Raw genomic sequence first — 26,833 nt, forward strand, 5'->3', positions numbered from 1 at the left:
CGGCAATCATAGACCCATGGCGAAAAAGCCCATAGGAATGCATTGAATGACCCGATTCGGCTTTTACCGAATCGGATAATACCGAATCGGATTATACCGAATCGGATATTACCGAATCGGTAAAAGCCGATTCGGCAATAGGCGATTCAGCCAATGAGGTGGCTCCCCCTCCCCCACCCAAACAGGGAGTGGCAACCCTGGCAGGTGCAGCTAATTAAGAAGTTCCTAGAAGTTTCTGGAAAGCCTGCCTGAGCCCAACACACACAGTTAGCAGCAGTGGGAGAAGGAGGTTGCAAACTGAGCAGGAGAAAATGGCAGATCAGGCAGGAAGCCAGAAGTCCTCCCAAAAGAGGAAGCCCAAGTTCACCACCACCGAACTTCAGGTGCTGGTTGAGGAGGTGGTGAGGGTGCACCGCCAGCTCTTTGGCAAGCTGTCCCTCAACGTGCCAGACAGCACCAAGAGGAGATTGTGGGCCGACATCGCCCAGAAGGTCAATGCTGCTGGTGTCACCCCCAGGTCCATTGAGGAACTGAAGAAAAGGTTTTACGACCTCCGCAGCCTCACGAAGAGGAAGCTGGCTGACCTTCAAAGGCAGGCTGGACACACCGGAGGAGGCAAGAACCCGGCGCCACCCCTCACCGAGCTGGAGGAAATTGTCTCCAGCACCATCGAGAGGGAGAGCATCATAGGGATCGGGACCCTGGACAGCACTGCGATAGCCACAGCTACAGGTAAGAAGCATGCGCATCATGACACACCCTACCAGACACCTCCCCATTAGACACAATGCATAGGCAAACACCAGCACTGTACTGTCACCAACATACAAGAGACAAGCATCATGGTACATGTAGTCAGCAGAAGTTAGCCAAATATGTCAGTGCAGAATCACAAGACAGGAAACAGTGTGACACGGTGTAAGGAGATGCAAGGACATGTGGAATGCCATAATTGTACTGACTGTAATACATCGGCACTCAGTTTACAAATGCTTCTTTGTACCTAGGGGCACCATCAGGCGGCACCACTGTGACAGCAGAGGGAGCATCAACATCAAACACTGCAGTCGCAGGGCCGAGCACCAGCCAGGCTGGCCAGGAGGAGGAGGATGAGGATGAGGAAGGAGACACCCCAGGGCTTGGAATGGAGGGAGTCCTGGTGATTGATTTCCAGGCAGTGCACTCCCCAGTACTGTCCAGCACACCCCCCTTGCAATTTTCACCAGACAACTCCCCTACAAGGCAGACCATTCCGCCGACACCAGCTCCTGCCACAACCGTGGCCTTGCCACCCGTCCAACCTGTCCTGGGAGCAGGGGCTCCGGGACCGGCCAGCACCACACCACCACCAGTGGCACCCCAGCCCACTCAGCAGGCCGGAGGCAGCAGTGCCAGACGCCGTGCCACCACCACCACCACTGCTGCACCAGCACGGGAGGGCAGTGTGTTCCTGGGCCTGGAGGGCCAGATGGTTAAAATCCAGCGCCAACAGGCCAGATCCACCATGGCCTGCCAACGCCAGCTCCTGCAGCACAACATGCAGATGGGGGAGTTGGTGAAGGGTTTCCAGGCTGTTGTGGACAGCAACAAGGAGGTGGCAGCAGGGTTGGGCAGGCTGACCACTGCCATCACCCACTCATCTGCCAGGCAGGAGGAGCATGAGGTTGCGCGCAGGAGGGATGCCCGGGTGCTCAACCGGGCCATGGCCCGCCTTGCAGCGGCGACCGCACAGCTGTGCCATCGCAGCTCAAATCAAGAATCTGTGCTCAGTCAGCATACGGCTGAACTCACCAGGGGGATGGCCAGGATCACCACGGCCATGGAGGCCATGTTAATATCAAACGCCGCCTCCAATCCTGCCCTGGACCTGGGTGATGCTGGAGACAGCAGCAGCCGCAGCAGCCCGGCCAGCGCTGCATCAGAGCCAAGGAGGAGCACCAGGCGATCCGCTGATGCTGCTGGGCATTCGGAGGGGGCCGAGGGACACCCCAGTGGGTCTGGAAAGCGGGCCAAAAAATAGCCTGGCAAGGGGGGATGAGCAAACCAGAACCCTGGACTTTATTTGAGTTTACAATCTCCATTTTTTGATGCACATCAGTGCTGTAACTGTGGTGCATCACTATTAAAACTTTTTTTTTCCAAGCAACATTTAGCTGTCTTTGCATCTGTACTCAGTCAGAAATAGTTCTCAGTGATCTCCTCACGTCTGTATCTGCCATCACTTGGCGTACACACCCCAGCTGGCTGTGTCAGTGGCACAGCTTCGTCGTCGTCATAGTCCTCGTAGTCAGACAACTCCACCTCAGTGCCCTTCTTGACCGCAAGGTTGTGTAACATTGCACATACAGCTATGATCTTGCAGCAGGTGATGGGGGTATACTGCCTTGCACCTCCACTCTTGTGCAGGCATCTGAATCTACTTTTCCAGATGCCAAAGGTCCGTTCAACAACATTCCTGGTGCGTATGTGGGCCCGGTTATACCTCCTTTGGCTGGGTGTGGAGGGGTTGAGGTAGGGGGTGAGTATGAATGAGCGGAGGGCATATGCACTGTCGCCTGGAAGAGAAAGGGGTCACATTAGACACATGCATACATGTATTACACCTACCTACTATGTGTTATGGGGGTCTGATGATGTGGCTCACCTAGGAGGTATCCTTCTCCAAAATCGCCAGCCATCAGCCGTGCATATATGCCGCTCTGTTGGAATATATAGGAGTCATGGGTACTTCCTGGAAATTTTGCTACCAGGTCTGTGATGGTGCACTTGGCATTGCAGATCACCTGCACGTTGATGGTGTGTGTAGATTTCCGATTGCGGTATATGTATTCGGTGTCCGCTGGTGGGCAAATCGGAATATGCGTGCCATCTATGCAACCGATGATTTGGGGAAATTGTGCCATCTGGTAGAAGTCAGCTTTGGTTTGTAGCAGTTCTGCGTGGGTTGCAGGGAATGAGATGTATTGGTCCATCCTGTCTATCATGGCGTCAAGGAATATGTGGAAGAACCTTGACAGGCAGCTCTGGCTCACCCCTCCTGCTGCTGCTACTCCACTTTGATAGCTGCCAGACGCTACCAGGTGTAGGCTGCATAGCACCTGGACGTGCGCAGGGATGGCGTGTGCCCTTGGGGTGTGGTGGTCCAAGTATGGCTTAAGGTCCCTGATGAGCTCAAGTATGGTGTCAGAGTCCAGCCTGTATCTCTGTAGGATCTCTGCCTCAGTGAGCATGAACAGGGTTATCCTCTGTCTGTAGACCTGTTCATTTCTTAGCCATTCCCTCTGTCCTTCCTGCTGTAGCCGTAGCCGCCTCGCAATGACATAGAAAGCTGCCATCCTGCAAGTTGCAATGCATTTTGGGACTGTTTATATGGGTTGGAGTTGGTTACCACCTGATTGCAATCCATGGTAAATACCGAGTGAATTCTACCGATTTTGAGCCGATTTCGGTGTTTCTGTGCCTCCCTACATCTCCCCAACTGTTGGAATCGGGGAATTTCCCGATCGGAGATTCATACGAATCGGCATGTTTTCCGATTCGGCTCATGTCCGAATCGGTATTTTTTCCGATTCGGTACATGGACCGAATCGGTGATTTTCCGATTCGGTGTCACTAACGATTCGGTTCTTGGACCGAATCGGTGATTTTCCGATTCGGTGTCACTAACGATTTGGTTCTTGGACCGAATCGGTGAATTTCCGATTCGGTGTCACCAACGAATCGGTACAAGGACCGAATCGGTGATTTTCCGATTCGGTGTCACTAACGAATCGGTACAAGGACCGAATCGGTCTTTGTAACCGAATCGGTGTTTTTCCGAATCGTTACATATCCGATTTTCGGTATGTACGTATCGGATTCTTTCCCATTCGGTACTCATTCCGAATCGGTTTTCTATCCGATTCGTTCTGTTTTTGGTTCCCTACATCTCGATGGCTGTTTACCGATCGGTAAGGGCCAAAAATCGGTATTTTCGGCCAATACCGATCGGTAAAGCCCTACCTACATCGGGCCCTAAGTCTTTATTGCAATTCTTCATCATAAAAGATAAACTATAACAAACAATACAGAGTCCATACAAGATAAAATTCATCGTATACAAGATAAAAAGAAAAAACTCAGTTCTAAAATCCAATAGTACATAAATACATAATATTTACATTATAAAACTTACCTAAAATAGGATTAAATATAAAGATAAGCAATAGACTTAGGCATATCTAATATATATAAAAAGGAGCAATACATCTCTAGTATGGCAATCTCTAATTTGAACTCACCAATCCTGTGATAATTCACAACTAAGATCCTACTCAGATAACCATGACTTCATCATTCCAGCCGGCTGCTATACCCCACCATTTTTAATCCGAAGGACCCACGCCCAAATCAAAAATGTTGCTTCACCAATTACAACTGGATTTGAAGTATAATTTTTCAATATTCTGCTTGCAACCAGTGCTGATCTTGTTCCCATACGCAAACAAACAGGTTTTAACCATACATGCCTTGGTTGATGTTACGCAGGGCAGGCAAATAAAAAATGAACAATGGTTTCAATATGATCTGGACAAAATACACATTTATAGCTACCAGCAGAATTCCATCTACTGGATAACCATCATAGAGGTAGTGTACCTACTCTGAGCTGGTGATACAATTTGCGATCAAGAGTCTTCGTAATGGTATCCCAATAATCTTCCAGGGAGGGTTCACCCTTAATATCAAGAAAGACTATTGTCAAGGAACTACTGACATGGGAGGAGAATCTCTTGACTTTCATCATTTCCCAGTACACAGCACTGTAAACTTTTTTTGATGGAAACTCCGCTGTGTCCGGATTTGCCCAAAGTTCCCCCATCCCCATATCTGTTAACAGTGACTTGATTTCAGCCAACCAGGAGATCTTCTGTGAACCACCCAACCCTTTGACTTCCATCATGGCTTTAGTGTACATGGAAAGCTCTGGAGTGGTCCAGAGTCGTCGCCAAAATGCCAGGGGTCTGTAGTGTGCCACATCCTCAACTGCCTGGCAACCAAGGTCTAACAATAAAGGAATACGAGGTGAGGATTGGGGTAAGCCTACAGATGACCTCAAGAATTTATTTTGGCGACAATAAGTGGGGACAAGTTATTGAAACCCCATATTTATGCACCATACAAAATTGCCGGCAACATTTTTGAAACGTAGATTTTAAAAATGGGGGCAATTGGCTTAGTTAGGGACAGCCTATCAGCCAGATTCATGAAGGAAAAATCGGCTCGCAAAGGGCCAGATTCTGCAAATCTGGCCCTTTGCGAGCGCTTTTATTGCATTCGGGATTCATCATCCCAAATGCAATATTCGCAAAATCTGAAATCGCTAAATTGCGAAGAATTGCATTTAAAGAATCTCTATTTGAGATTCCTTAAATGCAATTCATGAACCATTTTAGAATTTCGAATTCGCAATTTTTGGCCGCTAATTCCTATGGGCCTTTGGCCCATAGGAATGAATGGGGAGTCATTCCTTATTTGCGATTAGCAATTAGCGAATCGCAAATAAGGAAGATGTAGAAATCGCTATAAATTTTGCGATTTCTACATGCATCTCGTTTTGCGAGTGTTTAATAGCGATTCCTTAATAATCGCTATTAAGGACTCGAAAAAGAGGAGCATGATGAATCTGGGTGTATGCTCTTTAATCAATGCACCAGCTAGTTGGGTGTGTTTTAAAGCTGGCATGTCAATTTGGGGCTTCCAGCACATTTTGTCACTATAAGTGACCCCCAGGTAGTTAAAGACAGGTGTCTGCTCCAATTGGTCACCACCCAAATAAACCCGTTCTCTAACAGGCTTCGACCCATGTAGCACCATGAACTTGGTTTTCCCCAAGTTGACCTCCAGCTCATGTTCGCGGCAGAACACCTCAAAACAAGACAGTTCCAGTTGTAATCCCTGTCTCGTCTTGGATAAAAGCAAGGTGTCGTCCGCGAACATGAGTAGTGGGACTTTCATGCCAGCTTATGTTGGTGCATCAGTCGGGTAATTTACAAAGTACTGGAACACCCCGTTTATGAATAAGGAAAACAGGGTGGGAGCCAGCATGCACCCCTGTCTGACTCCTTTACACACCTCAAACCTGTCAGTAACCTCCCCTGGTTTACCCCAACGGACCTGGGCTTAGGTGTGTTTGTGGAGTTTAACCAAGATTGCAACCAGTAGTATCGCAAATAGCTCTGCTGTTACGGGACGTAATGCAATCATTAGATTGTTTAGGAACAGTTAGACCTGGCACCATTGGCGTGGGCCTCCCTTCCATTTCTGCTGTTTCCTCATGTGTTTTCTGGTGTTAGATGCTTTGGGCACTGTGCCACTGCTGTCCAGTGCCACAGTGCGAGTGCTCCCTACTGTAAATTGATGTATTGATTAGTGGTTCCATGATTGGATATTTGGTTTACTTGTCAGACCCTAGTACAGTGCACTGAGTGTACCCAGGGCGTGTAAATCCAAATGCTGCTAGTGGGCTTGCTTTCAAAACAGGTGATGGACCGAATGTGGATCAATGTCACACATTCAACCCAGTCCAAAGATCTGGGCCCAAATCCATCGTTTTTTTGCACTCCACACCACCCTGGGTTAGACAATGGCGATATGCAAATCAGCTCTGACCCTGAGCCTCATGGGAACAGTCCAGTCCGAACTACAAAAGCCATGTCCTTCCCAGAACGGAATCAAGCATCCGAGGACCGGACCGGTTTCGAGGTAACACCTCTCATCAGCCCGGCTGGCTTGACTCCAGTGGTGTGGAGTGCCTGGGACCCACGTCTGGGCATCCCCAGCGCACTTAGGGCGGAATTTGCAAACAAAACAGGTGATGGACCGAATGTGGATCAATGTCACACATTCAACCCAGTCCAAAGATCTGGGCCCAAATCCATCGTTTTTTTGCACTCCACACCACCCTGGGTTAGACAATGGCGATATGCAAATCAGCTCTGACCCTGAGCCTCATGGGAACAGTCCAGTCCGAACTACAAAAGCCATGTCCTTCCCAGAACGGAATCAAGCATCCGAGGACCGGACCGGTTTCGAGGTAACACCTCTCATCAGCCCGGCTAGCTTGACTCCAGTGGTGTGGAGTGCCTGGGACCCACGTCTGGGCATCCCCAGCGCACTTAGGGCGGAATTTGCAAACAAAACAGGTGATGGACCGAATGTGGATCAATGTCACACATTCAACCCAGTCCAAAGATCTGGGCCCAAATCCATCGTTTTTTTGCACTCCACACCACCCTGGGTTAGACAATGGCGATATGCAAATCAGCTCTGACCCTGAGCCTCATGGGAACAGTCCAGTCCGAACTACAACAGCCATGTCCTTCCCAGAACGGAATCAAGCATCCGAGGACCGGACCGGTTTCGAGGTAACACCTCTCATCAGCCCAGCTAGCTTGACTCCAGTGGTGTGGAGTGCCTGGGACCCACGTCTGGGCATCCCCAGCGCACTTAGGGCGGAATTTGCAAACAAAACAGGTGATGGACCGAATGTGGATCAATGTCACACATTCAACCCAGTCCAAAGATCTGGGCCCAAATCCATCGTTTTTTTGCAATCCACACCACCCTTGGTTAGACAATGGCGATATGCAAATCAGCTCTGACCCTGAGCCTCATGGGAACAGTCCAGTCCGAACTACAAAAGCCATGTCCTTCCCAGAACGGAATCAAGCATCCGAGGACCGGACCGGTTTCGAGGTAACACCTCTCATCAGCCCGGCTAGCTTGACTCCAGTGGTGTGGAGTGCCTGGGACCCACGTCTGGGCATCCCCAGCGCACTTAGGGCGGAATTTGCAAACAAAACAGGTGATGGACCGAATGTGGATCAATGTCACACATTCAACCCAGTCCAAAGATCTGGGCCCAAATCCATCGTTTTTTTGCACTCCACACCACCCTGGGTTAGACAATGGCGATATGCAAATCAGCTCTGACCCTGAGCCTCATGGGAACAGTCCAGTCCAAACTACAAAAGCCATGTCCTTCCCAGAACGGAATCAAGCATCGGAGGACCGGACCGGTTTCGAGGTAACACCTCACATCAGCCCGGCTAGCTTGACTCCAGTGGTGTGGAGTGCCTGGGACCCACGTCTGGCCATCCCCAGCGCACTTAGGGCGGAATTTGCAAACAAAACAGGTGATGGACCGAATGTGGATCAATGTCACACATTCAACCCAGTCCAAAGATCTGGGCCCAAATCCATCGTTTTTTTGCACTCCACACCACCCTGGGTTAGACAATGGCGATATGCAAATCAGCTCTGACCCTGAGCCTCATGGGAACAGTCCAGTCCGAACTACAAAAGCCATGTCCTTCCCAGAACGGAATCAAGCATCCGAGGACCGGACCGGTTTCGAGGTAACACCTCTCATCAGCCCGGCTAGCTTGACTCCAGTGGTGTGGAGTGCCTGGGACCCACGTCTGGGCATCCCCAGCGCACTTAGGGCGGAATTTGCAAACAAAACAGGTGATGGACCGAATGTGGATCAATGTCACACATTCAACCCAGTCCAAAGATCTGGGCCCAAATCCATCGTTTTTTTGCACTCCACACCACCCTGGGTTAGACAATGGCGATATGCAAATCAGCTCTGACCCTGAGCCTCATGGGAACAGTCAAGTCCAAACTACAAAAGCCATGTCCTTCCCAGAACGGAATCAAGCATCCGAGGACCGGACCGGTTTCGAGGTAACACCTCTCATCAGCCCAGCTAGCTTGACTCCAGTGGTGTGGAGTGCCTGGGACCCACGTCTGGGCATCCCCAGCGCACTTAGGGCGGAATTTGCAAACAAAACAGGTGATGGACCGAATGTGGATCAATGTCACACATTCAACCCAGTCCAAAGATCTGGGCCCAAATCCATCGTTTTTTTGCACTCCACACCACCCTGGGTTAGACAATGGCGATATGCAAATCAGCTCTGACCCTGAGCCTCATGGGAACAGTCCAGTCCGAACTACAAAAGCCATGTCCTTCCCAGAACGGAATCAAGCATCCGAGGACCGGACCGGTTTCGAGGTAACACCTCATATCAGCCCGGCCAGCTTGACTCCAGTGGTGTGGAGTGCCTGGGACCCACGTCTGGCCATCCCCAGCGCACTTAGGGCGGAATTTGCAAACAAAACAGGTGATGGACCGAATGTGGATCAATGTCACACATTCAACCCAGTCCAAAGATCTGGGCCCAAATCCATCGTTTTTTTGCACTCCACACCACCCTGGGTTAGACAATGGCGATATGCAAATCAGCTCTGACCCTGAGCCTCATGGGAACAGTCCAGTCCGAACTACAAAAGCCATGTCCTTCCCAGAACGGAATCAAGCATCCGAGGACCGGACCGGTTTCGAGGTAACACCTCTCATCAGCCCGGCTAGCTTGACTCCAGTGGTGTGGAGTGCCTGGGACCCACGTCTGGGCATCCCCAGCGCACTTAGGGCGGAATTTGCAAACAAAACAGGTGATGGACCGAATGTGGATCAATGTCACACATTCAACCCAGTCCAAAGATCTGGGCCCAAATCCATCGTTTTTTTGCAATCCACACCACCCTGGGTTAGACAATGGCGATATGCAAATCAGCTCTGACCCTGAGCCTCATGGGAACAGTCCAGTCCGAACTACAAAAGCCATGTCCTTCCCAGAACGGAATCAAGCATCCGAGGACCGGACCGGTTTCGAGGTAACACCTCTCATCAGCCCGGCTAGCTTGACTCCAGTGGTGTGGAGTGCCTGGGACCCACGTCTGGGCATCCCCAGTGCACTTAGGGCGGAATTTGCAAACAAAACAGGTGATGGACCGAATGTGGATCAATGTCACACATTCAACCCAGTCCAAAGATCTGGGCCCAAATCCATCGTTTATTTGCACTCCACACCACCCTGGGTTAGACAATGGCGATATGCAAATCAGCTCTGACCCTGAGCCTCATGGGAACAGTCCAGTCCGAACTACAAAAGCCATGTCCTTCCCAGAACGGAATCAAGCATCCGAGGACCGGACCGGTTTCGAGGTAACACCTCTCATCAGCCCGGCTAGCTTGACTCCAGTGGTGTGGAGTGCCTGGGACCCATGTCTGGGCATCCCCAGCGCACTTAGGGCGGAATTTGCAAACAAAACAGGTGATGAACCGAATGTGGATCCATGTCACACATTCAACCCAGTCCAAAGATCTGGGCCCAAATCCATCGTTTTTTTTTTTGCACTCCACACCACCCTGGGTTAGACAATGGCGATATGCAAATCAGCTCTGACCCTGAGCCTCATGGGAACAGTCCAGTCCGAACTACAAAAGCCATGTCCTTCCCAGAACGGAATCAAGCATCTGAGGACTGGACCGGTTTCGAGGTAACACCTCTCATCAGCCCGGCTAGCTTGACTCCAGTGGTGTGGAGTGCCTGGGACCCACGTCTGGGCATCCCCAGCGCACTTAGGGCGGATTTGCAAACAAAACAGGTGATGGACCGAATGTGGATCAATGTCACACATTCAACCCAGTCCAAAGATCTGGGCCCAAATCCATCGTTTTTTTGCACTCCACACCACCCTGGGTTAGACAATGGCGATATGCAAATCAGCTCTGACCCTGAGCCTCATGGGAACAGTCCAGTCCGAACTACAAAAGCCATGTCCTTCCCAGAACGGAATCAAGCATCCGAGGACCGGACCGGTTTCGAGGTAACACCTCACATCAGCCCGGCCAGCTTGACTCCAGTGGTGTGGAGTGCCTGGGACCCACGTCTGGCCATCCCCAGCGCACTTAGGGCGGAATTAGCAAACAAAACAGGTGATGGACCGAATGTGGATCAATGTCACACATTCAACCCAGTCCAAAGATCTGGGCCCAAATCCATCGTTTTTTTGCACTCCACACCACCCTGGGTTAGACAATAGCGATATGCAAATCAGCTCTGACCCTGAGCCTCATGGGAACAGTCCAGTCCAAACTACAAAAGCCATGTCCTTCCCAGAACGGAATCAAGCATCCGAGGACCGGACTGGTTTCGAGGTAACACCTCTCATCAGCCCGGCTAGCTTGACTCCAGTGTTGTGGAGTGCCTGGGACCCACGTCTGGGCATCCCCAGCGCACTTAGGGCGGATTTTGCAAACAAAACAGTTGATGGACCGAATGTGGATCAATGTCACACATTCAACCCAGTCCAAAGATCTGGGCCCAAATCCATCGTTTTTTTGCACTCCACACCACCCTGGGTTAGACAATGGCGATATGCAAATCAGCTCTGACCCTGAGCCTCATGGGAACAGTCCAGTCCGAACTACAAAAGCCATGTCCTTCCCAGAACGGAATCAAGCATCCGAGGACCGGACCGGTTTCGAGGTAACACCTCTCATCAGCCCGGCTAGCTTGACTCCAGTGGTGTGGAGTGCCTGGGACCCACGTCTGGGCATCCCCAGCGCACTTAGGGCGGAATTTGCAAACAAAACAGGTGATGGACCGAATGTGGATCAACGTCACACATTCAACCCAGTCCAAAGATCTGGGCCCTAATCCATCATTTTTTTGCACTCCACACCACCCTGGGTTAGACAATGGCGATATGCAAATCAGCTCTGACCCTGAGCCTCATGGGAACAGTCCAGTCCGAACTACAAAAGCCATGTCCTTCCCAGAACGGAATCAAGCATCCGAGGACCGGACCGATTTCGAGGTAACACCTCTCATCAGCCCGGCTAGCTTGACTCCAGTGGTGTGGAGTGCCTGGGACCCACGTCTGGGCATCCCCAGTGCACTTAGGGCGGAATTTGCAAACAAAACAGGTGATGGACCGAATGTGGATCAATGTCACACATTCAACCCAGTCCAAAGATCTGGGCCCAAATCCATCGTTTATTTGCACTCCACACCACCCTGGGTTAGACAATGGCGATATGCAAATCAGCTCTGACCCTGAGCCTCATGGGAACAGTCCAGTCCGAACTACAAAAGCCATGTCCTTCCCAGAACGGAATCAAGCATCCGAGGACCGGACCGGTTTCGAGGTAACACCTCTCATCAGCCCGGCTAGCTTGACTCCAGTGGTGTGGAGTGCCTGAGACCCATGTCTGGGCATCCCCAGCGCACTTAGGGTGGAATTTGCAAACAAAACAGGTGATGAACCGAATGTGGATCCATGTCACACATTCAACCCAGTCCAAAGATCTGGGCCCAAATCCATCGTTTTTTTTTTTGCACTCCACACCACCCTGGGTTAGACAATGGCGATATGCAAATCAGCTCTGACCCTGAGCCTCATGGGAACAGTCCAGTCCGAACTACAAAAGCCATGTCCTTCCCAGAACGGAATCAAGCATCTGAGGACCGGACCGGTTTCGAGGTAACACCTCTCATCAGCCCGGCTAGCTTGACTCCAGTGGTGTGGAGTGCCTGGGACCCACGTCTGGGCATCCCCAGCGCACTTAGGGCGGAATTTGCAAACAAAACAGGTGATGGACCGAATGTGGATCAATGTCACACATTCAACCCAGTCCAAAGATCTGGGCCCAAATCCATCGTTTTTTTGCACTCCACACCACCCTGGGTTAGACAATGGCGATATGCAAATCAGCTCTGACCCTGAGCCTCATGGGAACAGTCCAGTCCGAACTACAAAAGCCATGTCCTTCCCAGAACGGAATCAAGCATCCGAGGACCGGACCGGTTTCGAGGTAACACCTCTCATCAGCCCGGCTAGCTTGACTCCAGTGGTGTGGAGTGCCTGGGACCCATGTCTGGGCATCCCCAGCGCACTTAGGGCGGAATTTGCAAACAAAACAGGTGATGAACCGAATGTGGATCCATGTCACACATTCAACCCAGTCCAAAGATCTGGGCCCAAATCCATCGTTTTTTTGCACTCCACACCACTGGAGTCAAGCTAGCCGGGCTGATGAGAGGTGTTACCTCGAAACCGGTCCGGTCCTCGGATGCTTGATTCCGTTCTGGGAAGGACATGGCTTTTGTAGTTCGGACTGGACTGTTCCCATGGGGCACAGGGTCAGAGCTGATTTGCATATCGCCATTGTCTAACCCAGGGTGGTGTGGAGTGCAAAAAAACGATGGATTTGGGCCCAGATCTTTTGACTGGGTGGAATGTGTGACATTGATCCACATTCGGTCCATCACTTGTTTTGTTTGCAATTGCCGCCATAAGTGTGCTGGGGATGCTCAGACGTGGGTCCCAGGCACTCCACACCACTGGAGTCAAGCTAGCCGGGCTGATGAGAGGTGTTACCTCGAAACCGGTCCGGTCCTCGGATGCTTGATTCCGTTCTGGGAAGGACATGGCTTTTGTAGTTCGGACTGGACTGTTCCCATGGGGCACAGGGTCAGAGCTGATTTGCATATCGCCATTGTCTAACCCAGGGTGGTGTGGAGTGCAAAAAAACGATGGATTTGGGCCCAGATCTTTTGACTGGGTGCAATGTCTGACATTGATCCACATTCGGTCCATCACTTGTTTTGTTTGCAATTGCCGCCATAAGTGTGCTGGGGATGCTCAGAGGTGGGTCCCAGGCACTCCACACCACTGGAGTCAAGCTAGCCGGGCTGATGAGAGGTGTTACCTCGAAACCGGTCCGGTCCTCGGATGCTTGATTCCGTTCTGGGAAGGACATGGCTTTTGTAGTTCGGACTGGACTGTTCCCATGGGGCACAGGGTCAGAGCTGATTTGCATATCGCCATTGTCTAACCCAGGATGGTGTGGAGTGCAAAAAAACGATGGATTTGGGCCCAGATCTTTTGACTGGGTGGAATGTGTGACATTGATCCACATTCGGTCCATCACTTGTTTTGTTTGCAATTGCCGCCATAAGTGTGCTGGGGATGCTCAGACGTGGGTCCCAGGCACTCCACACCACTGGAGTCAAGCTAGCCGGGCTGATGAGAGGTGTTACCTCGAAACCGGTCCGGTCCTCGGATGCTTGATTCCGTTCTAGGAAGGACATGGCTTTTGTAGTTCGGACTGGACTGTTCCCATGGGGCACAGGGTCAGAGCTGATTTGCATATCGCCATTGTCTAACCCAGGGTGGTGTGGAGTGCAAAAAAACGATGGATTTGGGCCCAGATCTTTTGACTGGGTGGAATGTGTGACATTGATCCACATTCGGTCCATCACTTGTTTTGTTTGCTATTGCCGCCATAAGTGTGCTGGGGATGCTCAGACGTGGGTCCCAGGCACTCCACACCACTGGAGTCAAGCTAGCCGGGCTGATGAGAGGTGTTACCTCGAAACCGGTCCGGTCCTCGGATGCTTGATTCCGTTCTGGGAAGGACATGGCTTTTGTAGTTCGGACTGGACTGTTCCCATGGGGCACAGGGTCAGAGCTGATTTGCATATCGCCATTGTCTAACCCAGGGTGGTGTGGAGTGCAAAAAACACGATGGATTTGGGCCCAGATCTTTTGACTGGGTGGAATGTGTGACATTGATCCACATTCGGTCCATCACTTGTTTTGTTTGCAATTGCCGCCATAAGTGTGCTGGGGATGCTCAGACGTGGGTCCCAGGCACTCCACACCACTGGAGTCAAGCTAGCCGGGCTGATGAGAGGTGTTACCTCGAAACCGGTCCGGTCCTCGGATGCTTGATTCCGTTCTGGGAAGGACATGGCTTTTGTAGTTCGGACTGGACGGTTCCCATGGGGCACAGGGTCAGAGCTGATTTGCATATCGCCATTGTCTAACCCAGGGTGGTGTGGAGTGCAAAAAAACGATGGATTTGGGCCCAGATCTTTTGACTGGGTGGAATGTGTGACATTGATCCACAATCGGTCCATCACTTGTTTTGTTTGCAATTGCCGCCATAAGTGTGCTGGGGATGCTCAGACGTGGGTCCCAGGCACTCCACACCACTGGAGTCAAGCTAGCCGGGCTGATGAGAGGTGTTACCTCAAAACCGGTCCGGTCCTCGGATGCTTGATTCCGTTCTGGGAAGGACATGGCTTTTGTAGTTCGGACTGGACTGTTCACATGGGGCACAGGGTCAGAGCGTCAGAGCTGATTTGCATATCGCCATTGTCTAACCCAGGGTGGTGTGGAGTGCAAAAAAACGATGGATTTGGGCCCAGATCTTTTGACTGGGTGGAATGTGTGACATTGATCCACATTCGGTCCATCACTTGTTTTGTTTGCAATTGCCGCCATAAGTGTGCTGGGGATGCTCAGACGTGGGTCCCAGGCACTCCACACCACTGGAGTCAAGCTAGTCGGGCTGATGAGAGGTGTTACCTCGAAACCGGTCCGGTCCTCGGATGCTTGATTCCGTTCTGGGAAGGACATGGCTTTTGTAGTTCGGACTGGACTGTTCCCATGGGGCACAGGGTCAGAGCTGATTTGCATATCGCCATTGTCTAACCCAGGGTGGTGTGGAGTGCAAAAAAACGATGGATTTGGGCCCAGATCTTTTGACTGGGTGGAATGTGTGACATTGATCCACATTCGGTCCATCACTTGTTTTGTTTGCAATTGCCGCCATAAGTGTGCTGGGGATGCTCAGACGTGGGTCCCAGGCACTCCACACCACTGGAGTCAAGCTAGCCGGGCTGATGAGAGGTGTTACCTCGAAACCGGTCCGGTCCTCGGATGCTTGATTCGGTTCTGGGAAGGACATGGCTTTTGTAGTTCGGACTGGACTGTTCCCATGGGGCACAGGGTCAGAGCTGATTTGCATATCGCCATTGTCTAACCCAGGGTGGTGTGGAGTGCAAAAAAACGATGGATTTGGGCCCAGATCTTTTGACTGGGTGGAATGTGTGACATTGATCCACATTCGGTCCATCACTTGTTTTGTTTGCTAGTGGGCTTGCAGCACTGGTTGTGCCACCCACAGAAGCAGCCTTGTAAAATGTGTCTAAGTTCTGCCATTGCAGAGCCTGCTTGCAGTCTGGTACTGTCATGCTGACTGGGCAAATGCACCTACTTGCCAGTCCCTAAACCTTCCCTTGTCTTCATATTAGTCACCCCTATGGTAGGCCCAAGGGCAGGGTGCATTGTAAGTATAAGGTAGGACAAGCCCTGATGTGTGTGGCATGTCCTAATAGTGAATTACAGCCATTTTCGTTTTTCACTATTGCAAGGCTACCTGTTCCCCATAGGATTGAATGGGCTGCTGGATTGTTACATGTTTATAATCCTAGCAGACTCAGGGAACATGTTAGAAATTCGAGTTCAATATGCCTGGACACAGAATAATAAAATAGATCTTTTAGTACAGCTTATTTTAATATTCTGTGTTTGCAAATACCACTTTTAGAAAGTAGGTATTTGCTTGCCTAACCATTTGAGCCCGCCTCTGCTAGGTTGTGGATTCCTTGTCTGGGTTTGTGTGTGACAGGACTGGGGAATTCCAGGAAACAGGCTGGGGCTGCCTGGTGGTGAATAGGGAGATCTGCATCCAAGATGGGAGGGAGGAGTTGCACCTGGGACCTGAATAGGGCTGGGCCTTCCCTCTACAATGCTGGCTCCACCCCCTGTGGTGTGTTTGGCGTCTCTGCCCTGCACACTGAAAGAAGAGAAGGAAGACTGTCAACAAAGTGCTCCTGGCCTGTACTTGCCCTCCACAATGCTGGCTCAACTTCCTGTGGGGCGTCTGATGTGCCTGCCCTGTGCTGTGAAAGGAAAGAAGAAGTCTGGTAAACAGAGTGCTTCAGAACTGGCTTGAACTGGGCACAGGCCCCTCTCCCCTCAGAGAACAAAGGACTTTGGGGTATAAGTATTGGAACCCTGAACCCATGACATTTGATCACTCCTGGAACTGACAAGAAGAAACCTCTGCTGAGGAGACGGAACCTGAAGAAACTGAGGAGAGACTATTCCCAAGCTGAAGTGCTGCTTGGGGGATTGGCCTGCAGTGGTTGCCTGGCTGCCTAGAGAGGAGAAAGGACTTTGTGGATTTTACCTTTTGCTTTTCAACTTTTGCTAAAAAGATCTCCAAGGGCTTGGAAGAGAGCTTGCCCCCTGACCGAAGTCCCAGGACCAGCGGACATCACCAGCCTTTGTGAATTGCTACTATTCCAGTGGCTACAGAGGCAGGGAGCTGTGACCGACTCTCACGACCGGCCCGGTGTCCTGTTGGCACCGCACTGAGCAACGTCCGCCTCAAACAACGCAAGCTCTGCGCTCACTGTCTCCGTCTTGACGCCGTCAACGAGCCGAAGCATGCACCGCGACTGGAAGGACACTGCAACGTGCTACCCCTCGCTACACCAAATCGAACTGGTCTGACCGACGTGGTCACCGCTGCTGACTTCGAGTCCTGTGACCACACCGGAGTTAGGCACCACCTCGCACACTTCGCGACGCACCGCCCGACTCGCACTGCTGTCCGGGCTGACCGACGCCAGCTCCCGAACCCCGGCTCGAACACCACACCGTAAAGCTGGAAGCACCGCAACGAGCAACGTACGCCCCGAACAACGCAAGCTCTGAGCTCACCAACGCCATCAACGAGCCGTAGCCTGCACCGCGACGGAAGCTACACCGTTACCTGCAACACTTTCTTTTCCCGCACCGAGACGATCACTGGAACCAGCTCACACATCCGTGCCGGCCGCCCCAAGGAAAAGGTACTGTGTTTGAGTCTTTCGTCATTTGAGTGGGCCCGGACCGCTGCGGTCTGCTGGATTTGTTAAACTCTGTGTTCTTTCAGCATGCTGTAGCCGGACAAGGCTATCGACTCGCATAGAACTTTGATTTACACCGATTTAACCAGAACTCTTAAAATTTGATAGAACTGTGGATTCTTTTTGTCGTTTTTTGGTCTTGTGGAAACTCTATATAAAGTATAATTTATTTTTGATACAAAACCTTGCGCGGTGTCCATTTGTAGTGTTGCCACTGGGTTACTGTATGTAGTCACAAATGCTTAACTTACATCGCCTCTGAACTAGCCTTGACTGCTCACGACACGCTGCCTAGAGGGTGAGCAGGGGTTATTTTGAGAGGGTAATTCCCTTGCCCTGACTAGAGGAGAGGGTCCCTACTTGGCACAAATACCTAGCTGCGCCAACCAGAGACCCCCCATTCTAACAGGAACAAAGGGGCATATAATCAAGAAACAGCAATAAATTTATTGCGGCTTTAGCGGCAGGAAACTGCTGCTAAAGCGGAGATAACAGGCTTGATAATACGCCCTTGTGAATTCCCATAGAAGCCTATGTTCTGGTGTGAACATGGCTTCTATTGGAATTCTCAAGGGCATATTATCAAGCCCATTATCGCGGCTTTAGCTGCAGTTTCCTGTCGCTAAAGAGGTGATAATTTTAATGCCATTCTTGATATATAATATGCCCAAAGTCTGTACCAGGTTGCCTTTGTGCAAATAACAAATCATTTTCATCATCAATCTGAGATGACACTTGACAGTTGAATGCACTTGAGTTGTTTCCCACCGAGTGCTTTCAAGAGAAGAATTGTTGCCATCATAGTCTTGCACAGCTTGAATTTTCGCTGCCTGCCCCTGGGTAATCTTGACCAGATCTCTCTTACTCCAATAGCCTTTGTCCTTCAAAAGTACTGAGCCTTTAGACACTCTTTCAACTCATACTTGTTCAGAAAATTTAGATAAACCCTTCTCGACATTAGTGCGGTTTCTAATCATGGATGGGCGGGGATTGCGGAGTGAAACTCCGCAGAATTTCACTGAGTTAAATGGAAACTCTGCAGATTCCGCTGAGTTCTGTGGAGCTGGCATAATCAGCAGCATATTGTTCTATGATACGGGTTCATCAGCAGTCTGTCAACAAATCTCACATATCAACCAGAAAGTGGCTCTCCTACCTGTCCAATGGTACAATTGTGTGGCCAGCAATATCTGTCATGGGCTACTAGTGTGCAACGTTCTCCTCCCATTCACGGGTGCCATGCTTCTGCTTGCCTGATGCTCTGCTGGAGGAAGCCCTGGTGGGGAGCCTGTCTTGTGCTGTCGCTGGGCTGCCCTTTGGCTCCGCTGTTGTAACGCAGCAGGGCAGAGATGTGAACAACTGATGCTGCTCAGTACAGGCCACTTCCCATTGAGCAATGGCGACAGCAGCATTAGCGATGTGAGCCCTGGAGATTAACGCAAATCTCCCCTTTGTATTTTTTTTGTTCTACAGGGAGACCCAAGGGAAATCCCTTAGCACTGCAGGGTCTCAATTTAAATCAAACCCTCATAACTTGGCACCTATTCCCTAGTAAAGCTGCAGTAAAGCTCGGTCACAACAAATCTATAATGCTTTTTAGTGATTGGCTATCAGAACAGTTCTCGCTATTCACTGGCTGCTGAGCATTACATACTGAATGATGGCTTGTGATTCATTAGTTGAATGTTTGTCTATTGTTTAGTGGTTCCAACTTCAGATGTAAAAAGCGTTTTCCACTTTGTCAGTGAACGGGTTGCCTGACCATTCCATCGTGGAGGACTCTGAACGCAATACCAGGGACCCTGTGCCCAGGCCAAATGCAGCCTTACTCTGTGATTCGTATGACTGGGTCAGCACTGGTGAGCAAACCCTAGGCTAACAGTGACTTAGTGCTGTCATTTGGCTGGGTGGGTGGGGGCGCGGTAGGGCTTACTCTGAAGGGGAAGAAACTGGCAATGAGAGTTGAGCCGTTCTACTCTGCTGCGGTGCCAGTGGCCACTGATGTCTGCTTATGTTACGTCATGCAGTAATTCAGTCATACATGCTCCTTTCCACATTTCTGGCACCCGCAAGGAGGAGCGCTCATGCAGTTTGTGTTTGGTGAGGGGTGCTATTTCATGAATGATGCTTGAGGCAGTACCAAATTTAGGGATAGGTGCCGGTAAACTTCGCCACACGGAATGGCGGAGATGTCTCAGAAACTCCACATTTCAAGCGGAGTGCGGAGTAGGCAAACTCCGCCAACTTCGTGGACGGAGTGAAATTTAACGTCCACCCTTATCTCTAATCCAAACCCAATCCCATGCTTTCAATGTTAATTCTTTGACATTGTGTGTTTTGTAAAAACGTTCTTTATGCCGACTTTGCATAGCTTCAACTATGGGTATAATAGTCTGCAACTCAGGTGTAATCTTTTTGCCTACCTCTTTCTTCGAGCCAGGACAAATTAAAGCCTGTGGAAATCTTTTCAGTAACATCAAAATGGGAACATACCTGTTGCACTGTGTGGAGTTTCGAGATATGACCCATCTTTCTCCCTGAGAAATGTTTTGACTTCAAGACTCATGGTCAAGGCTGTTTGCACATTGACTTTTAAGAACTTATTCATGTGTTCAACCAAGCCTTTGACAGAAGGTCAGTAAAGTGCAACTCTGAGATGAGTAATGTGAAAACCCTCAATGAAGTCCTTCATGCATGCTGATATGAAGTGGGTGCCTTGTCTGTAACAATGTATTTGGGTGCTCCTTCTACATTTAAAATTCTTTTAAAATATTTGAATATACCGTTAGTGTTGGGAACAGAGGTAAAACCAAAATACACCCATTTCAAAAAGTTATCAATTTAGACCATCATGTACCTTTTGTTAATTGGCAATAATTCAAATAGACCCACAAAATCTTGTGCCACATTTTGCCATGCTTCCCCCATCAGAGGAACCATGTGAATAGATGACTCATGTACCTTCCAGTGCTTATCAGATACCAAGCAGGTGGTGCAATTATCAATATACTTAGAAACTTAAGCTTCCAATGCAGGCCACAAGTACAATTATTTGCTAGATTTGCATGCTCTACTGACCCCTAAATGGCCCTTGTGTGCCTCCTTAATAATATAATCTCAGATAGATACAAAGGCACACACACATCATAAGGAACTAGCACCACTTCAACAACAGACAGGTCCTCTAAAATCTCTACATAAGGTCTCAACATTTCTTTAGTTGGACCAATCTTCTATCATGAATTTGAAAACCGACTGTATCGTGGCAACCTGTTTGTGAACTTCTAGCCACTGTTTATGTGTGATTACACCTTCATTCCGCAGTATATGCTCCACAGTAGCAATCACATTCTTATTATCTGGAAATGTGTTGGATTCTTCACCTCTGATGGGTCTGCTCCTATGTATTTCCCACCAGGTATGTATTTCACCCTAAAATTAAATTCTTACAGTTTTGATAATAATCTGACCATTCATGATGATGTTTTCCCAGTACTATTGCCACTCAACAGGTAAAGCAATGGTTTGTGGTCTGTGAATAGATCAAAATGGAAACCCCAAATGAAAGTATTAAATCTTTACACCGCCTGACAGCATGCCAATGCCTCTCACTCAATGGTGCAGTAATTGGCTTCCACACTACTAAGATAGTGAAAGGGGAAGGCCATGGTGTTTCCTTTGTCCTGACAACTGCAAAAACAAAGCCCCCAATCCAACTTGACTGGGATCAACAGTTGTGATACACTTTCTGCCTGCTACAAATGGAGTTAAAGCTGGGGCTGAAATAATGAGATTCTTCACTTTCTGAAAAGCTTTTTACACATCATCAGGCCAGATTTACTACACCCCGTTCTTTAGTAAATTCCTTAAGGGCTACACAATAAAAGCATAACCTTAAACAAACATTGCTTAGCCCAAGAAAGAAGTGAAGTGTATCTTTGTCACTAGGTGGATGTGCATCTTCGATACCTTTAATCAATGAAGATTTTGGGGAAATTTCATTGGGAGTGACATAGTGTCCTAAGCAGTCATTATTTTCTACTAAAGATTTGCATTTATCTATGCGTAGAGTGAAACCAAACTCTTCAAATTTTGTGAAAACTGTTTTAAGAGTGTGATTATGTTCAGGTAAAGATTTAGCAAAAATCAGCACATCATCTTGAAACGCTTGTACCACACTCACACCCTCTAATATGTTATCTATGAGGTGCAGAAAAACACTAGCTGCTGAAGACAACCAAAAGGCAGTCTGGAAAACTTAAATGCTCTAAAAGGAGTTACAAAGGAGGTTAACTCTTGGGACTGTTCATCTAATGGGATATGGGTGTAAGCTGATTTGAGATCCAAAAGTGTGAAAAATGTAAAGACTCTAATGTTGTCAAGTAAGTCTCGAATCTTGGGCAGAGGATGGCAATCAACTACAATGTTTCTGTTGGGACTGTGCAGATCAGCGCGCAAGCGAATCTCACCATCATTTTTGGATACAATTACAATGGGACTTACCCATTAAGAGGTGGGTTTGATAATGACATCTCCAACTAAGTTCTCTAATAGCGTTTTTCAATTCAGCTCTTAAGAGGACAGGTCTCGCTTTGTCTGTAACAAGTATAGCATGCCTCTTCAACTTAATTGTGTGCACATCCTTTAGAATGAGCCCAATCTTATGCGAAAAAATGTCAGGAAATCTTTCAACAATTTCTTCAGTGGGATTATAATCATCAGTAGTGAGTCAAGATATATTTGCTACCCTGACTGGTGGATCAGCACCAGGCAAAGATTTGCAAGGTCCTGCCAGCCAACTATATTTCTACCCTTGACTGCAACATAGATTTTAGTTGACATAGACTTGCAAGACACCGTGCCTATGAAGAACCCAACCAAATCAACATCCTGATCATCATAAGACTAGGAGGTATGTATGGTGAGTTCTGAATAACATTAGACCCCCCCACTGTTGGTAAATTTAAGTATCACATATGATAGTAAAAGGTGCACCTGAGTCACACATCATGTTAAGAGTAATTTGGGAACCAAGAGTTGCCTGACATAAAGGGTCCTTAATTTTGTTAGTAGACAAGGAGTCAATCACCAGATTCAGGACCATATTTGATAGATTCACAGGACTGGCCCCTTTCATTTAAGTCAACTCTGTGTACTTTAACTTGATGTTTACCAGATCTGCAAACACTGTGAAAGTGACCTAACTTTTTGCACTTAGTGCATCATTTACCTACTGCTGGATAGTGCATATAATTGCCTAAATTGGATTTAGATCCGCACCTGAAGCAAAAAGTGTTCGTATTATGTAGACTTTTGGGCACATGCATCAAGATATGCTTTTGTGAGTCCTTCATTGCCCCAAGGGCATGTGTATGTGTAAACTGAAACTTTGAAAAATGCACTTTAGTGCATTTTTCAAAGTTTATGCTAAATACCATCAGGTTACAATAACCTGTATTTAGCAGTCTATAGTAGCGAAATAGCTATTGTAAATGCAATCTTGCATTGCATTTAAGGCATCACAATTTGCGATGCCTTAAATAGAATTGCAAATTTCGATTTTTGCATTTGGGATTGATGCATCCCAAATGCAAAAAATGCGGTTGCAAAGGGGCAGATTTTGCTAATCTGCCCCTTTGAGACAGCAATTTAGCTTGATGCATGTGCCTGTTAGACCTTAATTTGTACAGCACCAACAGGTTCAGAAAACTCCACAATATTAATAATAGGAGAAGATGTCTGAGTGGATTCCTGAGCCATAATGCAACTGGAGATTATTAAACATTTAATGCTTTTGGCCAGATCAACAACCTCTGACAATGTAAGGTCTCTGCAACTTAGTAGCCTTTCTTGTATCTTTTTTGAAAAGCAGCTACACACAAACTGATCTTGAATGTATATGTCAAGATCAGTGTGTCAATGGACGTTCCAAAATTGCATGCAGCAGTTAATGCCCTTAATGCTGATATGAAATCTTCAACATTTTCATCAGTTCTTTGTTTCTTCTTGAAAAAATGAAATCTCCAAAAGAACGCTAGGTTGTTCTGAGAATTTGACTCTATGTCTTGTAATCACTTCTGAGTACTCAGAATCTTTGGATCGTCCAGATGTGGCAGTAGCTGGAGGCAAATTATCAAACACTTGCTGCCCTTCATTTATCAAATGACTAAACAAAATAGCAGCTGTTCTTTTAGATTCAAAACCATCAGCTCTGGCTGCGGTTAAATAGTTCTCAAAAGATCTTAACCAAAATTCCACTTACTCAAAGGCTTGCCAGGAAGTTGAAGAAATAGTGAGATCTGAGCAAATGTTTTAGAAGCTATTGAATAAAATTGTTTCAGGTGCCACCCTCTAATGAAGTGTTGATACAGGTAATGGCACAGTTCTGAGAGGTCAATAAGTATTTTCAAGTTCACTTGAGCCAAATCAAACGAAAGCTCTCAAGTTATAAAGAAACATTGCTGTAAACTTGAAATATCCAAAGCAATCTAGCACTGGCAATGAAACATGAGCGTGTTGGCACAACATCGATAATTAAAACAGCAACAGATCAGAAAAGTAAAGTTAGTGCCAGGAGGACATGTGCGTGTAAAACGAACTATTTACATGTAGGACAGACAAGTAAACTGAAGAAATGATATCAAGTGCATACACAAGCGTGCTGGCTCAGAGGCTCACCCGTGCTGATGAAGAAGCGGAACACACGGGCCGAAATGAGGAAGTGGGCGGGGCTGCCCTCAAATAGCCCCAATGTAGTCTTGGGCTGTGTGGGTGGCAGGAAGTACAGGAGAAGCACTCACCAGGTAACAGCTTCGGCAAGTGAAATGATGCTGATGACTGCAAAGGTTATCCAGAGTATGCTGTAGGCTCCAATTCCCCAAAAGACTCACATTTCTTCATAAATCGTCGTCAAATGTTGCATAGAGACTTTGGGAGCAAAGCGGAGATAAGTACAGCGTTTATTTTGTGAAATACAAGGTAATAAATAGGGAGGCCATAAGCAGCCTGTCCTCATGTATCAGACACCCAACGAAGACTGAACAACCGATGCAGAACAGCAGCATGGGCCATAAAGCAGTGTAGGACGGCTGGGCAGATATATGGACGCGGAAGTTGGGTAGGCTTCTGAATGTTGATATTTATTTGTGATATAACACAAACAATGTAGGTTGCTAAGAATATTAGCCGAGGATTAATACTGTTGTCTGTTGGTATGGTATTCTGATGTGTTGATTCTCTCTCTTTTCTGTTAGGTGACTTCTCTCAGGAATTCATTCCCTTCTATTGCCGGAAATATTTTTTTTTAAATTAGGGTCCGCATCCTTTTTCTCAGGGCTTTCAGGCCTCGGGGACTTCTCCTCCCCCCCTTCACCAAGTAGCACCACAGTGGACAGGCGGTATCCCACCAGGTTAACTTCACCTGGATCAAATAAAAGGGTTCAATCTGAAACTGGCCCTTCGCTAGTGCCCAACAACTAAGGGTTCTTAAAGTTTAAACAATGAAGGAGTCCAAGCTCCTTTGCATTAAGCTTTTACCAATGCATTTAAAAAGGCCACAAGTGCAGCACGAAGTAAAACAAACCTTCACCGTGACTTCGCTCCCCTATAACAATCTCACACAGTTCCCCTTGTCCCTCACCTACTACGCCGCAACTCTCCTGAGTTGCAGTGGCTCATCAGCATCTTCCAGTTGCATCCACCACTCCTCACTCCAGGGCTCACTGTTCCCGTCAAGATGAGTGCCCTCCTCTGCAGTCACCGCAACTCTGGGTGGCTCCTTCACGGGTTGACTGTGGGTTGCGTCCTCTTCCTGTTTTCCATTTCCCTCTGTCTTGCTCCCCCGACGTTTGGTAGCATCCTTTTCTTTGCCTCTCCACCGTTTGCATTGGTCTTTGAATGCAAGAGTCCAGCCTACCTGACCAGAAACACAGCAGTCCTTCATTAGTGTTGTTGGTTGCTGGAATTTACTCTGGTTAACATTTTCTTTTTTTACAGGTTTTCCAGATTCGCATGCGGTCATCTAATCAGACCCGGGGTCTTTCTCTTGCTAAGTAGAGGGGCTCCGGGGTTACCTCCTCACTAGCAGTAACTTAAACGAAAACATAGCAACTGGAATGCATTTCCTTTTGACAAGTAAGTTTGCTCCACAAAGCAGGAGTTTGTTCCCTCATAACAAGTTCTTAAAGGTACCGCACACTCTGTGCATTGCTTTAATGTTTTATGGTACCAAACTCCCACAGTAAACAAGATTGTCAATCGCCTGGCATACTGTGGTATAAAGTAGCAAGCAAAGCCTGGGCCTTTGTGGGTCCAAAATGTAGAGTTATGAACAGTGATTGAAATGCATAAAAGAAAGTATGAGACCTGCGAAGTTACATGCAATGGGAGTGGGGTCAGTTTGTGTGGGCGGGATCAAAGATGTGGCCAACAAAACAAAATATTCAGTTAGTTTCTTTGGTTTTCACCTTCAGGTAACTACATATAAAATAACGCACAGCGTAAATGAAAAATAAATACAAGTTAAATTAATCAGTAGGTAATGCAGTATGGTCCATTATGAAAATTCTCTTAGTTCATGCACTGCAGAGGTATGTAGGTGTGTAACCAGACAGCCACAGAGTTGAATATTGGTTGGTGCTATGGAGAATAGTGACTTGTGTATTTTTAGTGCTACGAGGTCCCAGCCTGTGACAGAAAGCACAGTGAATATGTAAGTCATTATTTTAAACCTGCATTACATACAGTATAAGATAGGCTGCTACGAAATATGCTCAAAGGTTTAAGATAAAAAGGTACTTCCAAAATATAAGATTTTAGTAATACGCAAACTGTACGTAGTGCAATTAATTTTAAATATAACTGTACTTAAAAAGCAGGCACTTCACAGCTCAGCTGGTACCTACAAGAGTAAAAGAATAAACCTGTGTCATCAGAAAAGCTTTAGGTGATTCCATCAATTAAAGCCAATTCCAGCTTTGAAGCACCTTTTACATTTGCAGATTAACCAGTTGCACATATTTACCTTTATTTCAGACAAGCAGACCCCCTGACAAGAATACTAGCTGCCCGCCGCTCCCTCAATTTCCCAGCACAAGAGAGACTGCCTCTACACTTCAGCTGAACCATTTAAACTATCGCAATTAACCGTCCTGGGACGGTTATCTCTTAGC

This window comes from Lissotriton vulgaris, chromosome 1_1 (assembly GCF_964263255.1).
Source record: "Lissotriton vulgaris chromosome 1_1, aLisVul1.2, whole genome shotgun sequence".
NCBI classification, from domain to species: Eukaryota; Metazoa; Chordata; class Amphibia; order Caudata; family Salamandridae; genus Lissotriton; species Lissotriton vulgaris.